Source organism: Miniopterus natalensis, chromosome 3 (genome assembly GCF_054644295.1).
Source record: "Miniopterus natalensis isolate mMinNat1 chromosome 3, mMinNat1.hap1, whole genome shotgun sequence".
NCBI lineage: Eukaryota > Metazoa > Chordata > Mammalia > Chiroptera > Miniopteridae > Miniopterus > Miniopterus natalensis.
The window spans coordinates 30,375,486-30,392,872 of NC_142083.1; the positions used below are offsets into that span (position 1 = coordinate 30,375,486).

Genomic DNA, 17,387 nt, shown 5'->3' on the forward strand with positions numbered 1-17,387 from the left:
AGTAGAAGAGTAGATTAGGGGCAGAGTGTCAGGAGCTTTAAAGCAATTTCTCTTTGGACTTTATTCTGTGTGTCATAATTTTTATAGGGAAATGGGCTCAGAGTTTAAAATGGTAACTACATAAATACAATTGTAGCACCACATCTTAGAAGGATAGTCTTTTATTTGAGCTATATTTCAGAACTTGAAAAACTGCGTATGTGCAGATAACTGTATCACACAAGGAAAATATACCTTTAAAGGCTTTTTCTTGACCCACAATTTGTGGACCTGTGAGTCTGTTGCAGGCCTGTCCTGAAAGGACTGGGACTTGGGACTACTGTGAAATAAATGATAGCCTCATCATGTAGAGGACAGCCTGAGCTGCACCTGGAAATTCTGCTTCTCAGGGTTCCCGGCTTCTGCTGTTTAGGCAGTTCTGTATTCTCCTCCTCCCTGCCCCCTGCCCTTCCCTAATACATTAACATACTAGAACTTTGAACCCTGTGTGTTAAAGTCTGTCATCCTGCTGTCCCTTTAGGGAACCACCTGCCTAACCTTATGAGATCCTGGTCAGAACAGTGGATTCTGCTGTGTTTTTAGCAACTGGTGAATGTTGCATATTGCTCTCTTTTAACATCTCCTTAAAGTTGAAACCATTTGTATGCTTAATACTTCATATACTTAATAGAATAAGTATTTATCAATATGATGGTTTACAATGTAAAACCTGCAAATTTCATAGAGACATGGTGTAATAATCTCTAACAGATATGGAAAGAAGGGCAAAACACTAGTGAAAGAACTAGTTCTTCCTCATTCCTTACTCATTTTTCTTTAAAGAATATTCTTCAAAGGATATATTAAAAGGTAAAATTTTCTAAAATATCAGAATTTTGCTTTAACAATGTTTTCACCATTTGAAATCTTGTAATTATCTGAAGTTTTTGTTTATTATTTTTAAAAATAAGCATATGATTTAAATTTATTTAAATTTATTAATTTTTAGAGAGTGAGGAAAGGAGAGAGAGAGATTAATTTGTTGTTTCATTTATTTATGTATTCATTGGTTGATTCTTGTATGTGCGCTGATTGGAGATGGAACCTGTAACCTTGGTGTATTGGGATGATGCTCCAATCAGCTGAGCTACCCATCCAGCGTTTATCTGAAATCTTTATAAAGACTAAAAGTACTTGCCATAATTGATCAGTAGTAATGTTTCTGAATGGAAATTTATTTTCAAAAAGCTAGTTACGTTGAAGTCGCATTAGACACTACTTCACTGTAAGTCTTTAACTGTAAGCTAATGATTTTTTATGCTTTAATTTATTCCAGAATTACTGAAAAGGATTTAGTTTGGTTTAGAAATAAATAAAACACCCCATTTGAAACATATTTATGGAAACTAGATCTTGTTGTCTATGGAAAACATACCTTGCTTTCTACTAGATTTAAAAATGATCACTGATGATAAATGCAGCATTAAAATCCATGAACCACACTTATAAAAATACTAATAAATATAATAAAGGTAGCATTTCAAATCAGTGAGGAAAGATAGATTATTCAATAGATTATGTTCGGAATAGTGGATACCCATATAGGAAAAAACAAAATACAAACTCCAAAGATTGAAATGTGGAACTGAAACCATAAGTATTAGAAGAAACCACAGGAGAATTCTTTTATAAACTGCATGGGAAATGCTAGTTTTTGTCTGATACAATAACCAGAAACTATGAAAGAATAGATTTGATAACAGTTGAGCTGTATACCATCCCTACATTTCATTTTTTTTCTCTAAAATATATCTTTATTGATTTCAGAGAGGAAAGGAGAGGGAGAGAGAGATAGGAACATCAATGATGAGAGAGTCATTGATCGAGCCCGCAACCTGGGCATGTGCCCTGACCAGGAATCGAACCCTGGTCGCCTGGATCCTAGGTCGACACTCAACCGCAGAACCACGCCCGGCCAGGCCCTAAATTTCTACATGGCAGAAACCAGCAAAATAATTCACCAAACTGGAAAATAATTTTTGCAGCTCATATAATAGAAAAAGGGGTTAATTTCCTTACTGTATAAAAAGCTTCTTCAAACTCTTATCACAGACAAAAGGCAAAATAAGAAGCTCCTACAAAGCAGTATAAAGATGATGAACAGTCCAATAGAAAAATGGTCAAAAGTGATGATGCTAAATAAATAAAAAAGTTCACAAGGAAATACAAATAAATGACTTTCAAATCTGTGAAGAGAAAACTTTGTTATATGAGAAATGTAAATTAAGACTACACTGAGCTGCCCCTGGCTCAGTGGTTAGTCAGGGCGCAGGCCCTGTTTGTTGTAGCTGCATCCCAGTAGGGGTGTGCAGGAGTCAGCCAATCAGTGACTCTCATCATTGATGTTTGTATCTCTCTCTCCCTCTCTTTTGGAAATCAGTAAAAATATTTTTAAAAAAACCCAAAAACCTACACTGGGATGCCGTTTTTTAACAGTTCTGTTTTCCAAAAAAAAAGGTTTGGTGACAGTGGACTGGCAAAGGATCTGAGACCTCTGTGAAATAAAGGAGAGAATCTTAATTCAGGAGACAGTCTGAGCTGCAGGAGGGAAATGGGAGCCTTATGGCTCTGCTGGTTGGGAAGGTATGAAGTATAACTTCAATGGAGGGCAGTTTGCAGACACCTCTAAAATTACAAATACATGTTTGCTTTAACTCAGCCATTCTCTTTCTTTTTCTTTTTTCCCCAGCAATTCTCCAACTAGGAATTCTAGAGATATAGTCATACAAGATTTTCACTGTGTAATGGCAAAAAGATTGGATATTATCTAAGTGCTCATGAACAGGGGACTGGTAAACAATTTGTAGAATTCCGTATAGTTTTAAAAAAGAAGGAAACAAAGGGGAGAAAAGCATTGTGGTGTTTAAAAGGAGAAAATAGAATGTATTTATTTAAACTGGGTGAATGCAAGGAAAATAAATTACATTCGTTTTCATGGAGTGAGAACTGGGTGACTAGGGCAATAGGGCTGGAGGAAGATTTTTGTCAGTGTACACCTTTTTATTCCTTCTGTGTTTGGACCATTTGAAGGAACTAGCTCTTGAAAAAAGTAAGTTCAAAGAGATAAATTATGAAGACAGGGTCTTGAAAAAATTGAGTATTAAAATATATTGTTTTAATAAAACGTTTTAGTTTCCTTGCTTGAAAAGCAGAATTAAGGGGGGAAAGTGGGCTGTTTAGGGGGAGCATGTGTGTTTAATTAAATTGCCTCTTCGGCAATATTAAAAATCAGTCAGTTGTGATTTGGTGTGGAATATATTAAAGCCCTATGGGAGACTGAGTTCCTAAGGCTGCTTTGAAGTTCCACCGGGAAAAGAAGGGGTTAAAGGTGTGGTACAGGTAAAAGAAGGGTTAAGGGCATTATGCAAGCTGTTAAGTAAAAAGGAAGTGCATTACAAAATGCTGAGCTCAGGAGTCTGGCTGCCAGCCAAGCCTTTGCTTTCTTCACTACAGCTGAGGGCTTTCGAAGCTTCCCACCAGCGGGTTTGTCTGCACTGTTCAGGAATGCGGCCGCGGTCGCCAGCTGACGTCAGCGCCTCCAGTTCAGCCGCGGGCCAGAGGCCGGGTCTGCCGCCGCCGGGAGGCGGGGCCTGCGCGTGACTGACGGCGCGGGGGCGGGGTGGCGTGTGTGAGACTGACGGAGCGGAGGCTGGGCGAGGCTGGGCGGCGCGGCAAGTGGGTGTTGCAGTTCTTTAAATTTCATTCTGATGATAGATTTTCCCTGCAGTAAGGTGAAAGACTTTTTAACCCATTTTCGAAAGCCAGGACTCTGTATTGCTTCAGTTTAGTAAGTATAAACATAAAATTAAACATAACTTACACATCAAATTGTCAAATTTCGTGGGCCACTTTATTATTTATTTTTGTTTCTGAGAAGGGAAAAACAAAAACTCTGATGATTTTTGCTAGAGAGATGATTTCTTGATTTTATTTTTTTTAACTTAAAGCCCATTTCGTTTCAAAATTGGTACCAGAAAGTAGTAGTAAACGCTCTCAAATGCAGTTCTGTAAAACTAAAGATCAAAAAGAAGAAGTACCATGTGGAAAACTGCCAAAATTTATGCAGCTATTAAAAACACCTTTGGGCATGATGACTTTGGGTTATTGCTGCTGATTCTTCAGCCCTTAAAGAAAAATGTGGGTTTTTTCCTGGGGACATCTTCGAAACATCATGATTAGAACTATACTCCCACCCCCTTATATCCTGTTTTCATGTGGTTAATTTTACTTTTAAAAACAATTGTTTTCTCGCCTGTTAATTAAATCAATTTGCTTGGTCAGATCCAAGATTTTTGTTAATCATCATCTTAGTTAATGTGAGTCAGAGTAGGAATGCAAGTTTATTAGCTTTTTGTGGAGGGGGCTACAAGGAGCAATGAGAGGTGTGGGTGGTTAGCATGGAGTTTATAAACAAGAATCTAAAAGGAGCCATTAAATTTCATGGAAAACTTTGTTACCTGACCAGCCCAATAAATGAAGACCTTTTCCAGTGGCTACTGAAGTTATCTGGTATAGTTAATTTAATTGACTCCCTTTGAGTAACTGCTTCAGGGACCCCAAATTTATCAAAGTGTGTTATTGACTTTTGATAGAGGAGGGTTAGCCTTTCGTGAAAGGAAACCTTTGTCCTTATTGAGAAGCTGCTTCTGCATGATCTCCATCATTTTTTTAGGCATTGATGGGATTTACCATCTGGAGTCAGTCACTGTAATTTCACTTAATGTGCAGCAGCCCAGCTAAAGTGAAGTCAGCCTACAGACCAGGAAGAAATAAAGCAAAAAAACGGGATCTTCTTGGGTAAAAGACAACATGCTCCCTCAGCTCTAAATTACTCAATTGCTCAAGTGCTCAACCCTAAATTGACAGTTCCACAGAATTTAATCATGTTCTGAGGTTGTGAATAGTATAATAATTGATTTATTTTCTTTTTAAAGCATGAGGCTAGACTTTAATTTTGTGCTTTTTACTTACTTTTGGTGATAATACACTTCATGCAGAATAATATTAAAAGCATAAAGAACTATAAACTTCTGTTACATTGGATACAGATACTAAGGTTATTTCATTTAACACATGGACTATCCAACGGGAATATTTGACATATTGAACATTGAGTTAGGAAAGAGGTTATCAATTCTTGCTTAGTCACCAATTATGTTACTGTCCAATCACTTTGGATTTTGCAGTGTCTTGGTTTCTCCTGGGAAAATGCTTTTAATTAGTTCCGCCTTAATAGGACTCAAGCCAAGAAAGGCCATTATCAAAACATAAAAATATTCTGAGCAATAAGTCAATAGATTGGGCTCCCTAGGAATAAGGCAGCAGAAGAAATGAAAACCTGGTTTGAATGCATATTGGTTTCTCCATCCCCCTGCTGTCTAAAGCACCCAACACTTTTGTTGTGAAGTCCTTATTGGCCTGCCATGTGTTCTGTGTGCTTTGAGTTTGGATTTAGAATTACAGCTTCTTCTTTGTTTTTGCAAAAATAATTGTCATTCCTTCTAAGAAAACAGCCCCTTCAAAATACAAAGTAAATGCTTATGTTTTGTTGGATGAGTCTATATTTGAACTTTGTAGGAAAAAAGTAAGACCTACTTAATCAACTGCTTTTAGAAGTATTTAATATCAACTAAGGTGAACACAATTTGGGTTATAAAGGATGGAAACATGGCAAAAATTGCCTCCCAACAATTCTTGATTGTTACTGAAAAAGGGACCCTTTAATTGGAAGCTTTTGCCCCAAATTGCAGTGTTTTTGCTGTCCAAAAATACTATGATATATTTCAGGGAGTTTCAACCTTGTCTTTAATAAGAACGCTTTAAAATTTTCTTTTATCTAGTTAATCCATGTTTTAAAAGATGTATCTGCAAATACATTTCCATTTGTAATTATTATGTATTCAAAAAAAATTAACTGAAGATGATATAGCATGCAATACTGAATAACCTCAAATAACACTGAATTTATTTAATTACAGACCCACAAGAAAAAAAATTTATGTTAGCCCTGTAGCTTACCCCAGTACATCTTTAATTTCTATTAGATGATTTGAAATTTTGGGCAAAGCTGTAGATACTTTTATGTTTCCAGTGAACCATAGGGGATTTTGAGACTGGGGTCCCTATACTGAGACCTTGTGATTAAAAGAGAAAAACCTCACAAAAGAAAGTTGAGCTACTTTTCATGCCATGATAGAAATCTTGGGTAGGTCAGAATTGCAACTATCATACTTTAGATCCCACATCTTGTTTATTTTGAATGGGGTGGGAGGAAAAGCAGTGTCCTTGGTTTGATCCTATGAAGCTGACAGCTCAGGCATAGGCATAATAATACATAATTTTAGTATATTTCAGAGCTTTAATTTAGACTCTTTCTCCTTCTATTTCCTTGCATATCAGAAATTAGTTATGTGAAGGCATTTATTGTTTATGTTATTTGGAGCAGCTGGCGGCAAGTTTGCGTCTTAGTTCTGATTAGTGTTTTAACTATTTGCATATTTCCTTTTATGGGCTACTTCTTGGCTTCTATTGAGAAGAAATTAAAGAGAGCAAGTTCAGCAGTGAAAACAGATTGTCAAAACCAGAAAAGAGGCAAATTGTACTCAGTTTTCAAACTCTTCTGTTAATTTCTGTTTTGGTTCCTAAGACCATTGCTGAAGAATCTGTTTTCTTAGGATTGTTCATCTTGAATATTAATTTGATATGGTGTATTGTGAACTTCCTCTCATGGAGGCTGATTTCTTGTATTGCTTTTTATTTTATGGTTGAAGGCATTTATCATTAAAATATATTTTATTCATTCATTTATTCATTCATGCATTCATTCTTTTCTCAGATATTTTTTGAACACCTATTATGTGCCAAACTTTAAAATGTCAGGGGCTAGGTACATATTGCTGAATAAAAACAGTTCTCTTGCTTTATAGAGCTTATAGTCTAATGGAAATTGGATAGGAAATGATGGGTTTAATCCAATCAAGATAAGTTTCTCGAAGCTGGGTATATGCCAGATAGGGTCATAGGATAATAAACCAGAGACCTCTAGTAGTGGAGACAAGTGACTCAGATAATAGAAAGTACAACAGAAATTGAACATATTCTGTGCCTTACACTATGCTGATCCCTTTCTCTGCCTTATTTTATTTATCCAGTCTTTAATCCTTACAAAAAGGCTATGAAGTAGATGGTGTTTGAATCCTTACTTTATAGATGAAGAAACTAGGTTGCAGGAGGTTATTACTTGCTCCAGGATATAGAGCTAACAAATGAGTTGGGACTTGAACCTAGGTTTGGCTGGCTCCAAAGCCAATGCTCTGTCACGGTTCTCCGTGGCTGGAACACGTTCTGTGTACCCCCAGGCCATTCTGGAGTCACAGAGTAGTTGGTGTGGTGGAGCTCAAATAGGCTTTTGCTTGATAGTTTAGAAGCTTAGATGTATGAAGTTGTAGTCTATAAGGTAATTTAGAGGTACTTAATATGTTATGAAGGGAGTATTTTAATGTGTGGTACAGAAACATTTAGCATAGAAATGCTTATTTTTATATACAGATATGTTTGTGTTGGAATACATGTGAGATGAGAACTCGAATTGGCCACATAAAGGTTCTGAGCCCCGTATCTACAACTGAGAACTTTAAGGACAAAAGCCTTTATAAAAAATTTACCAATGAAAAGTAATTGGAGATTAAGTTATTCAAGATAAGCTTATCGGGGCTTGGAATACCAGCAGTCTGATTTTACTGTAAAACCAAAAGCACAGATCATAATCTTAAGTCTAACCTTCTTACATGTGGGTTGGGTAGAGAAGTATGCAGATCCTAGGAATCACTGGGACCAAAGAGGGCAGATGGAAGTGGGCTCTCTACGCATGAGATGTAGAACAAAAGGTGTTCCTTTGTTGCTCAGTGAGTCCAAGTGCTGGGAAGGAATAGAAAGGAAGCAGAAGGGCTTGGTTTCCACAGTGTTACGTGATGATACCTCATGGAGTTCTTCTTAAGAGAGTCAATTCTGGTTACCTTTGGGATTTCCCTACTTGCGAAACTTGTCTTCATAGAGCTTTATACCCTGTCCCCAACAAACTATTGAAAATTTTAATAAGAATTTTAGATACTCCAGTAGTAATTTCCGGGAGCCACAGCCTCGGATAACTGCTGCTTTTGATCTTCCTTCTAGCTAATTATATACCTGTCAGAGCTTAAACACCTTTGGTTTCCTGGGGGTTTGTAGCATCCTGCTTCTAGATTTGTCTCAGAAGTGATGAGTGACCAGAAGGTTTAGCCAGGTGATTAGGACCTCATGCCAGTGACATTAATCAAGGATTTGATGCCTGTAGTCCATCTCTATGGGAGTGATTTAGTTTAGCTATGCCATCTCCTTTGGCTTCATGTAGTCCACTAGCCCTAACCTACTAACTTTGCCAGTTATCACCTTTAGATTGCAAGACAATTACTTGAAAAGTTGAATTAACAAAAATAAGTTATTACGAAGACTACAAAAACACAAAACCCATGTGAAAAAACAAGTTGAGGGAAGTGAGCACATGTGAAGAGAATGAATGAGGACGGGCAGAAAGAGTCAGTGTGTACCTACCTTTGTTAGCATCTGATCGTGGATTAAGTGAAATTAGGTCAGTATTGCAGTTCTAGAAATGAAAGGGATTCAATTCACAAGGTGCATACTTCCTGTCTCTACTAGAGGGCTCTGCCTCACTAAATGCTAACAAAAGTTACTCAAGTTCAGTTTTAAAAGTGCATTTTTTGAGTGTAAATAAACCCAAGTTCCCAAAGAAGCATTCACATAGCTAGAAAAGTGGTTTCTTCTTTCTTAAAGAGATCTTTTTCAAATGTTGTTAGAGGACACAGATTCATAATTGTAGAACACAAGAGCTGGAAAGATTGTCCAAGAGGCTGTGGCTGCAGTGTGTGAATAGTTTGAAGATAAACAAAAAGCAAAAACTAACCAAAAAAGGTCCATGTTAGCATGTGCTTTTCCTAGTGCTCTAGGTTGTTAACAGTATAAGTAATTAGGTCCTTACTTAAAAATGTACTTTTTAATTTGCACAGTTAAGAATTTGTGTTTTGAAATACTAGTTATTAATATCTTTTCTGTACTTAAAGAACTAGTGTACTCAGAGTTTTGGAGAATGGATAGCTTGCTGATCAGAAATTTTGAATCAGATTATACACATGTAGTTTTTAATGTAGTTTTTCTACATAAGCAAATTATGTGATCCCCACCCCCCAGAAAACCCCTCTTCCTTAGAGGAAGCATTAAGAAAGACATTTGAATCCAACTAAAAACCATTTAGGATCTTACAGAAAGGTAGCTTTTTACAATTGGAAGTTACTTTAAGGGTGATCTGATCATTCTGTCAATTTACAAATGAGGAATTAAGTGGTTTGCAGAGGGCTACATATCTAGTATTCAAAGAACCAGAACCAGAACCCCAGGCTCTTGACTTGCAGTTCAGTTCTATTATCAGCACTAGTAAGGCACCTTAAATATGGATGAAACTAAAGGAATAAGAAATGACAACTGCTTTTTTTCATGGGATTCATAAAACCTATCTAGGGGTTTTGAAAGTCTCAATAATTTTAATACAAAGAAGGATTTGATGCCAGATTGGTCTGTTACTTTTATTTAAATGAAACCTAGCATCTAGCTTGGTGAATGAGGGAAGTGGTATGAGTGATGATAGTGGTACGGATGCAGTACTGTAAGGACAGAGACAAGGGGGTGGCCTTTAAAATGCTCCTTTAAATTCTTCAGTGCATGGATATAGTGTTGTTATTAGAGAAATAATGGTTAATTTCCCAAGGCACTTTGCTTTTCACATCCGTTTGCTCCTGTTTATGATTTAGTTGGGTTATCCAAGCAGAGTGATAAACTATCCCCGCCCCCAGGAAAAGCCAGTGTGCCCATAGAACAGAGTTGAGTTCCTTGCCCTTCGTGGTTGATACTATCAGCAGGCATGGACACCTACAGTTACTCATTAGATTTAAGTGACCGCAGAGTTTGCAAAGATTGACAGATTGATTATTCTATGATTATCTTTTGGTTGTACTATTTTCGATGGTAATCACATCCATTTCTCCTTCTGTGAACCAGTGCTGTTCCCTGGCTCACTATTGTTGATTTTCTATTTCATTTGTGCTTTAGGTTACAACACACATGGCTATTTACATTTAAGTTAATTAAAATTAAATAACATTAGAGGTTCAGTTCCTCACTTATGCATTTCAGGTGCTCAATAAACACATGCAACTAGTGGCTACTGTATTGAACAGCCTACTGTAGAAAGTTTCCATCACTGTAGAAAGTTCTGTTTTACTGCATTGGTCTAGAGTTTCATTCTGCATCTATACAACAAAGCCTCTCTGCAAGCCCCTCAGGACGATGGTAGTATATAGTATGGTTGCATTCATCACAGAAGAGGATCTGCAACAGATAACAGGTTGTGTCAAATGAATGGAAGGTACTTCATAAGCTGTAAAGTCTGTACAATTATTTTTATGGTATGTAGGAACTACATACACTTGTAGTGTTAATTTGCAGTAATAATCTTTAAATTTTGTCATCTTTGCTTGGAAGGTATTACACTGAACTAATTGATAAAGAACTAGAAAATAACCATACAAGGAAGCCAGCGTGTGCTTTATAGATCAGCAGATTGTGTAGTGACAATATAATACTAGGTTATGGACCATGTTAAAGACAAAATGATACTAGTGCCTCAGCTTTTTACAGAAAATCCAAAAGTTCTGACAATACGATTTATAGAGCTTTCACTTGCTTTCTGGAGCAGTAAGTGACTCATTAAACTCATTTAAGATCACTCATAATTAAGTTTTAAAATGTTTTCTATACTGAAGTTTCTAGTATTTTTACCAAAATACACAATTTTGTCTGGTCTCACAGAGAGTTGGGGTATGACATTAGATATTATCCATGTTATAAGTTGTAGTGGAACAGAGGCTACTGGTAATGGGGTGGGTGGTGTGTGGGGAGGCATGCATTGGAGCAGTCTGACTTGGTCACTGGTTATTAAGAAGCAGTTACAGATTGCATTTGTGCTAGTTTCTTACCTTATAAATAGAAGTACCCAAGGCAGCCTTTTGTTACTGAAGAATACAAGTCAATTCTTCAGCAAATGATATTGCTGCAAATTTGATGGCACCACTCAGATGATGTTTCACTGTGTATTCCACTGCTACATTCCTCTGTCAGTAGGATGGTTATATCTGTGCATTCAGCACTGTACAAGCCAATGAGACTTCTGCCCAGCAGTATAAAATGAAAGCAAGAATATTAGGAAACAAAAATATTTTATGTTTTAAAGGTCAGCTTTTTGTTTTCATAAAAATTTCCCCCAGTGTAATACTGAATTTCGACACTGGTTGACAACATTTTGTCCCTCAAAAGCCACCAACCTTTGCTCCCTCCCTGTCCCCAACTCTGTCCCCCACAAATGAGCTGCCCTTACTGTGTTTCCTTAGCACGTTGCTAACTTATGCCACTAGCTGTTTCTGCCTCCATTACTGGCAAGTGTTTGAAGAAAGCAGGGTACCTGTCTATTCATTATCTCAAGAATACAGTTTGTGAAGGAGAACAAGGCCATGAGGGAAGAGGAATTAAAATCTGTGCATGCTCTGAGGGAAGACGTAGAAATTACAAAGAGGTGAACTGTAATATAAGGACTATCTTTTTCCATCTTTCTAAAAATAAAAGGAAATGCTTAAGTGTTTGAGTTGAGGCTAGATAACTCCTTAGCAGAGATGATGTTAAAGGGATTAAAATATAAGGCAGAAAGCTTGGTTAGGTCATTTTTTGGTAATTACTAGCTCTGAGAGAATTATAATTAAATTTATTGGGAACTTCAGGGTAAACCTAAGGGAGAAAATAAAGATGTCAATAATGTCTCCTGAGGTGGGGAATAGACAAGGAGCCAGGATCGGGCCCAGGCCTCTCCCCAGAAAGAACAGATTCTGACAGGGACTCATGGCTTTCTCCTCAGGTACGGTAAGGTCCATTTTAATTCACTGCCTCTAAAAGTGACCTTCATCCTGCCATTTCCAAGGATCTTGATAACCTCAAAGAGCAAACCTCGCTTTTATATTTGTTCCAGCTCTGGTGCCAATAGTCCATTTATGTATTGGGGTCACTTTTGTTGGGGAGATAATATAACGTCATGGATTCTGTAGTCATTCTGCCTGGGACTGAATCTTGACTCTTCTATGCAACTTTCAGCAAGTTACTTAAATTCTCTCAGTTGTGCCTCAGTTTTCTCATCTGTAAATATGAAGGAATACTACCTGGGAATAATTACTGTATTTTGTCAAAACGAAGACCATTGATTATAAGATGTATCATTGCTTTACCACTAAGAAAGAAAAATAGACTGTTCATCTAACTATGGTACTTTGTTTTATTGGTGTGTTCCAGTTTCAGAGAGGTTAAAATAGAGAAAAACCTACCTCTTGGGATTGTTGTGGCCCTCCATATACATGGGTTCTGTGTCCATGGATTCAACCAACCGTGGATTGAAAGTATTTGAGGAAAAAAAAAAAGCTGTGTTGCTGCTGATGTGCATCTATGTAGTCAGGCCTACAATGGTTGCATCTGCAGGGAACATGTTTTTCAGACTTTTTCCTTGTCATTCCCTAAACAATACAGTATAACAACTATTTATATAGCATTTACATTATATTAGGTACTATAAGTAATGTAGAGATTAGTTAAAGTATATGGGAGGATGTGTGTAGGCTATATGCAAATACTATGCCATTTCATACAGGGACTTCAGCATCCTTGGATTTTGGTATCTAGGGGCAAGGTCTTGGAACCAATCCCCTGCAGATACCAATGGACAACTCTAAGCTGGTATTTGAAAAGTACTTACACTAGTATCTGATACAAAATAAGTTTATTAGGTGTTAGCTGTTCTTTACTGTTGAATCTGTTCTAGAGCAGTTAATGTCATCTTGTCAGTGTTTATGAGGCACCCTGCTTGGAAGACAGTGTGGCTCTAGACCACAATTCCTGCTTTGAGAGCCCTCATGTCTTAGTTATGGAGAAACTCACAGAAGTAGATAAATCCTCATACAGCCCAGAAATAGGGAATATTTCTTTGGGAGAATAGAAGGAGGTAAGACTAACTTTTGTTAGGAGAGTCAGAAAAGGCCTTACAGAGGCAGTGGTATTTCAGCTTAGGAAGCATGAGAAAGGGCGCATTAGAAACAGAAGGGCACTAGAGAAGGATGTTCCAGGCAGAGGTAACAGCCTGTACAAAGGTACAGGACTTACCACCCTGGCTGCAGTGTTGAGGGTGTGTATGGCAGGGTTGAGTTGGTGGCAGCTGCTAAATCTGAAGAAGTAAGCTTCCCCAGATTGTGAAGGGTCTGTATGTCCAGTCAGGGAATTTGAACTTCTTTACATTCTGTCCAGTAAGAAATAGGCAGATAACTGGAGGTTTTAAACAGTGGGATGATGTGAGCAGAATAGCTCTTCTTTCTTTCTGTTTTGTTATTATACAGTTATGCCTTGTGGAAGCAGGATCTGCTCTACAAGCTATGGACGTGTGGAGGCTGCTTTAACTTAACCTTTGACACTGGTACCTTTTCTTTGGCACAGTCTGTTCAGGCTGTTGTGTAATTTATAAGGTAATAATAATATGAAGTCCTATTTTCACAATACTATTTAAATATAAACACTATATTTACCAAATTCAGTGGCAAAATACTGGAGTGATGCATGTAAACTTTTTATATTTGAAATTTTTACTTGTTCATAATTTTAAACTTACAGAAAAGGTATGAAAATAATAATCAAAGAATATCTATAAGCTTTTGGCCTCTATTCCCTTGTTAACATTTTAGCCCATTTGCTTTATCATTAAGCGTGCTCCCTCTCCCCCTCCCTCTATCTCCCCTTCCTTTCTCCCTTTTCTTCCCCCTTTTCTCCTCCTCCTCTCCTCCCCACTCTTCTTTCATCCCTCTGCATGAGTGCATGCACACCCACTCACACATGGGTCTAACGTTTTTCTGAACCATTTGAGAATGAGTTCCATGGGCATGTTCTCTTACAAAAACCACAGTAGAGACAGTACAGCTGTCATCTTCCGATATTTGTCTTTCTCTATCTGACTTGTTTTACTTAGCTTCATACCATACCCTCACGGTCCATCATGTTGTTACAAATGAAGAGAGTTTATTCTTTTTTCTGGCTGTGTAGTATTCCAGCATTCATTTCATTCTCATGTCTCTTTTATCTTCCTTTAATTTGGAATCTTTCCAAAGACTATCCTTTATGACTAATAGATGTTTTTAAAGAATAGAGTTTCCATTTTTCTCTAATGGTAACAGTTATTATTTGGGGTTTTTTGATGTTTTTTCATGATTAGACTTGGATTATGTATTCCCTGCCAGAATGCTACAAAAGTAATGTGTCCTCAGGGCATCACATCTGGAAGCATATGAAATCCATCTGTCCCTCCTTGGTAGTGTTACTTGTGTTCATCACTCTGTCAAAGTGTATTCCTGTTTCTTCACTATATATAGTAGTTACTTTTTTCCCCCCTAGGAACTAATAAACAATCTATGGGGAGACACTTGAAGACAAAATATCCAGTTCCACATCAGAATTTCTCCCTATACATGACATCTATTGATGATTCATGCTTAAAGTCACCTTTACTACAATGGTTGCAAAATGTTTAAACCGTCTATATTTTCTAAGTTTGGTGTTTATATATATTCCAGGGTATATGTTTTTTTCTAATAGTAATTAAATAGCTATTTTTAATAAAATTATTATCTTAAATTGTCAGGTTTCTTATATTTACAATTATTTTTTTCTAACTCAGTTCATAACAATGAGATTTTATTGTTCATGCCATACTTCTGCCATATTAAGACTTCTTTTTCCAGCTATTGAAGATGGCTTTCTTAGTTTCTATGTACCTTTTTGATGGCCCCTGGACAAGTTAGGTAGGATATAATTTAATAATATTATTGGAGGGGGCTGCCGGAGACTTTACATTTAAAGGACATATATCTAAGGAGTTTTAATTTATATAGAACTTTCTTAATCTTTTAGATTCTGGCAAGGCATTTAAAAGAAGTAATACATAGGCATTACTACTATAGTGAACTAAGGCACTTGACCTAATTTGGTTCTCCTAACTGAAATTAGTGCTCTAGTCATTTTCCAACTTGTAAAAGCCATTTTGGTAGTTCTTTTAGGCTATTTTATTTTTCAAAATTACAGGGATGCCAGAAATATTTGAAGGGAAGGAGAACATGGTCATATTTCATTAGTTATCTTCATGTTGATACCTCTTGCTCTAGATTTTAGGTTTTCTGCTTTTTAAAAAAATTTTCATTCTGCCCTAGCCGGGTGGCTTAGTTAGTTGGTTGGAACATTGTTGTATACACCAAAATGTTTCGGGTTCAATTCCCTGTCAGGACACATACCTAGGATGTTTCTCTCTCACATTGATCTCCCTCCCTCCCTCCCTCCCTCTCTCCCTCCCTCTCTCCCTCCCTCCTTGCCTCCTTCCTTCCTTCCTTCCCTACCTGCCTCCCTCCCTACCTTCTTACCTTCCTACATTCCTCTCTCTCCTCATATCCATCCTCTGGTGAGGATTTTTTAAAAAGTCTGAATTAAAAATACTTTCTTTCTTTTTGATCTAGTGTCAGTGATGGTCTTCACATGTTTCCTTTTGGGTAGCTTTGTGCTTTTTGATGATTTTGACCTGTGCCTCTCCCTTTGGTTGACAGTGTTATTCTTAGTTAGGAGGAGGGGAAGGAGAAACACTGTGAGTGGTTTATTACAGGTCCCTTTCTACAGTTATAAAACCAATTCTCAGTAATTTGAAGAAAAAGCTACTTCATTTTTTGGTTTTGTTACACCTTTATCATTTTATATTTTAAGATAGGAGGGAAACCTCAGTTAAAAACAACCCATTTGTGTGTGAGAGGGACAGTCAAGTGTTGCCTGCCACAAATTTGAGGTTCAGATTCTGAGACATGTATTGAGTGCCTGCTTTGCATGAAGCACCACTCATGCAAGGGGTAGGGTTTGTTACCAAGAGATTGATGATGTACTAGCCTTAATCGGGAGACATGATTATCTTGCCTTTTTTTAAATTGAAATTTATTTTTAGAAGGAAACCTAGAAATATAAACAGTTACACTAATCAGCCAGTTTTGATTGGGAATGGGTACATTGACTACATTGATGTGATTAATCATATACATCAGAGTTGACCTGTTTCACATGACCATGTTATAATAATTTTTCATGTGGGGGTTCAATCGAGGAGAAAATGAGGTTTCTAGGCTTATTATAGACAATGACAACAATTACAAAATAGGGGGAGTAGAACTTGAGGTGGAAAATGTAAAGAAGAAGGAGAGTGGAAGAGAGATGGGTACACAATTCCAAAGCCCTTAATTTTCCTACAGAATATAGTAACAGTTCTGGCATAGCATCTAACTGTGTTTTAAACTAGATTTGAGTGTCACGTTGCGGAGATAGGGGCTCATCTGTAAGGTGAGAGGTGAAACCTGATTTATAGAAGGGCATTGGGACTGAAGGTGAGGCAGTATATCTGAGAGAGAATATAGAGGAAAGCCTTGGCAAGATCTTGACAAGATGAGGGAAATGAAGGAATCTGACATGGCCTGGAAGTGGTGCTGGTTTTGTTAGGAGATAAATTGAGTGAGGTACTGGTGGATGTCAGTATGTATTGTCCACATGGAGATAGCTAGCAAACATTCAGGCAGGGAGGACTGGTCATCAGAAAAAAATAGAAGTGAAGGTACAGACTTGGGAGCCAGGGGTGTCTGTGTGCATCTTGTGTCTGTGTGTGTGTGTGTGTGTGTGTGTGTGTGTGTGTGTGTGTGTTGACACACGCTGTGTTGTGTTTTGTGGTGGAAGGTGTAGAAATGGATGCTGTTGTCCAGGAAGAGAATGCATATCTGTGGTAAGTCCTGAGGACAATCAGAGGACAGGGCCACTCCATTGCTCAGCTCCAGGAGGTATCAGTCACATGGAGCCCCAGAATTTCTGCAGTGGGGCAGATCTGCACAAAGGGCATTCAAATTTAGGGTAATTTAGATCCAGAATGAATGGTCATTTGAGAAGGGATGCTCTGAGAGGTTGATGGAGAACCATGCCAATGCAATGTTACAGAAGCCAAGTCAAAGGGTTTTCCAGAGTAATGTCAGATGTAGAGAGGTCAAGGAGCATGAGGCCTGAGAAGAGACCTTTAGCTCTGCATTTATGAGATCATTAATTACTCTCAAGAAAACCTTGACCATGGGATATTTGAAATGGAAGCCCAGATT

General features: G+C 37.5%; 1 protein-coding gene across 1 annotated transcript in view; it reads left to right on the forward strand.

The window, feature by feature from the left end:
- ZSWIM6 (zinc finger SWIM-type containing 6) overlaps positions 1-17,387 on the forward strand; it is a 174,822-nt gene that overhangs the window by 63,686 nt on the left and 93,749 nt on the right. The window lies entirely within an intron of this gene.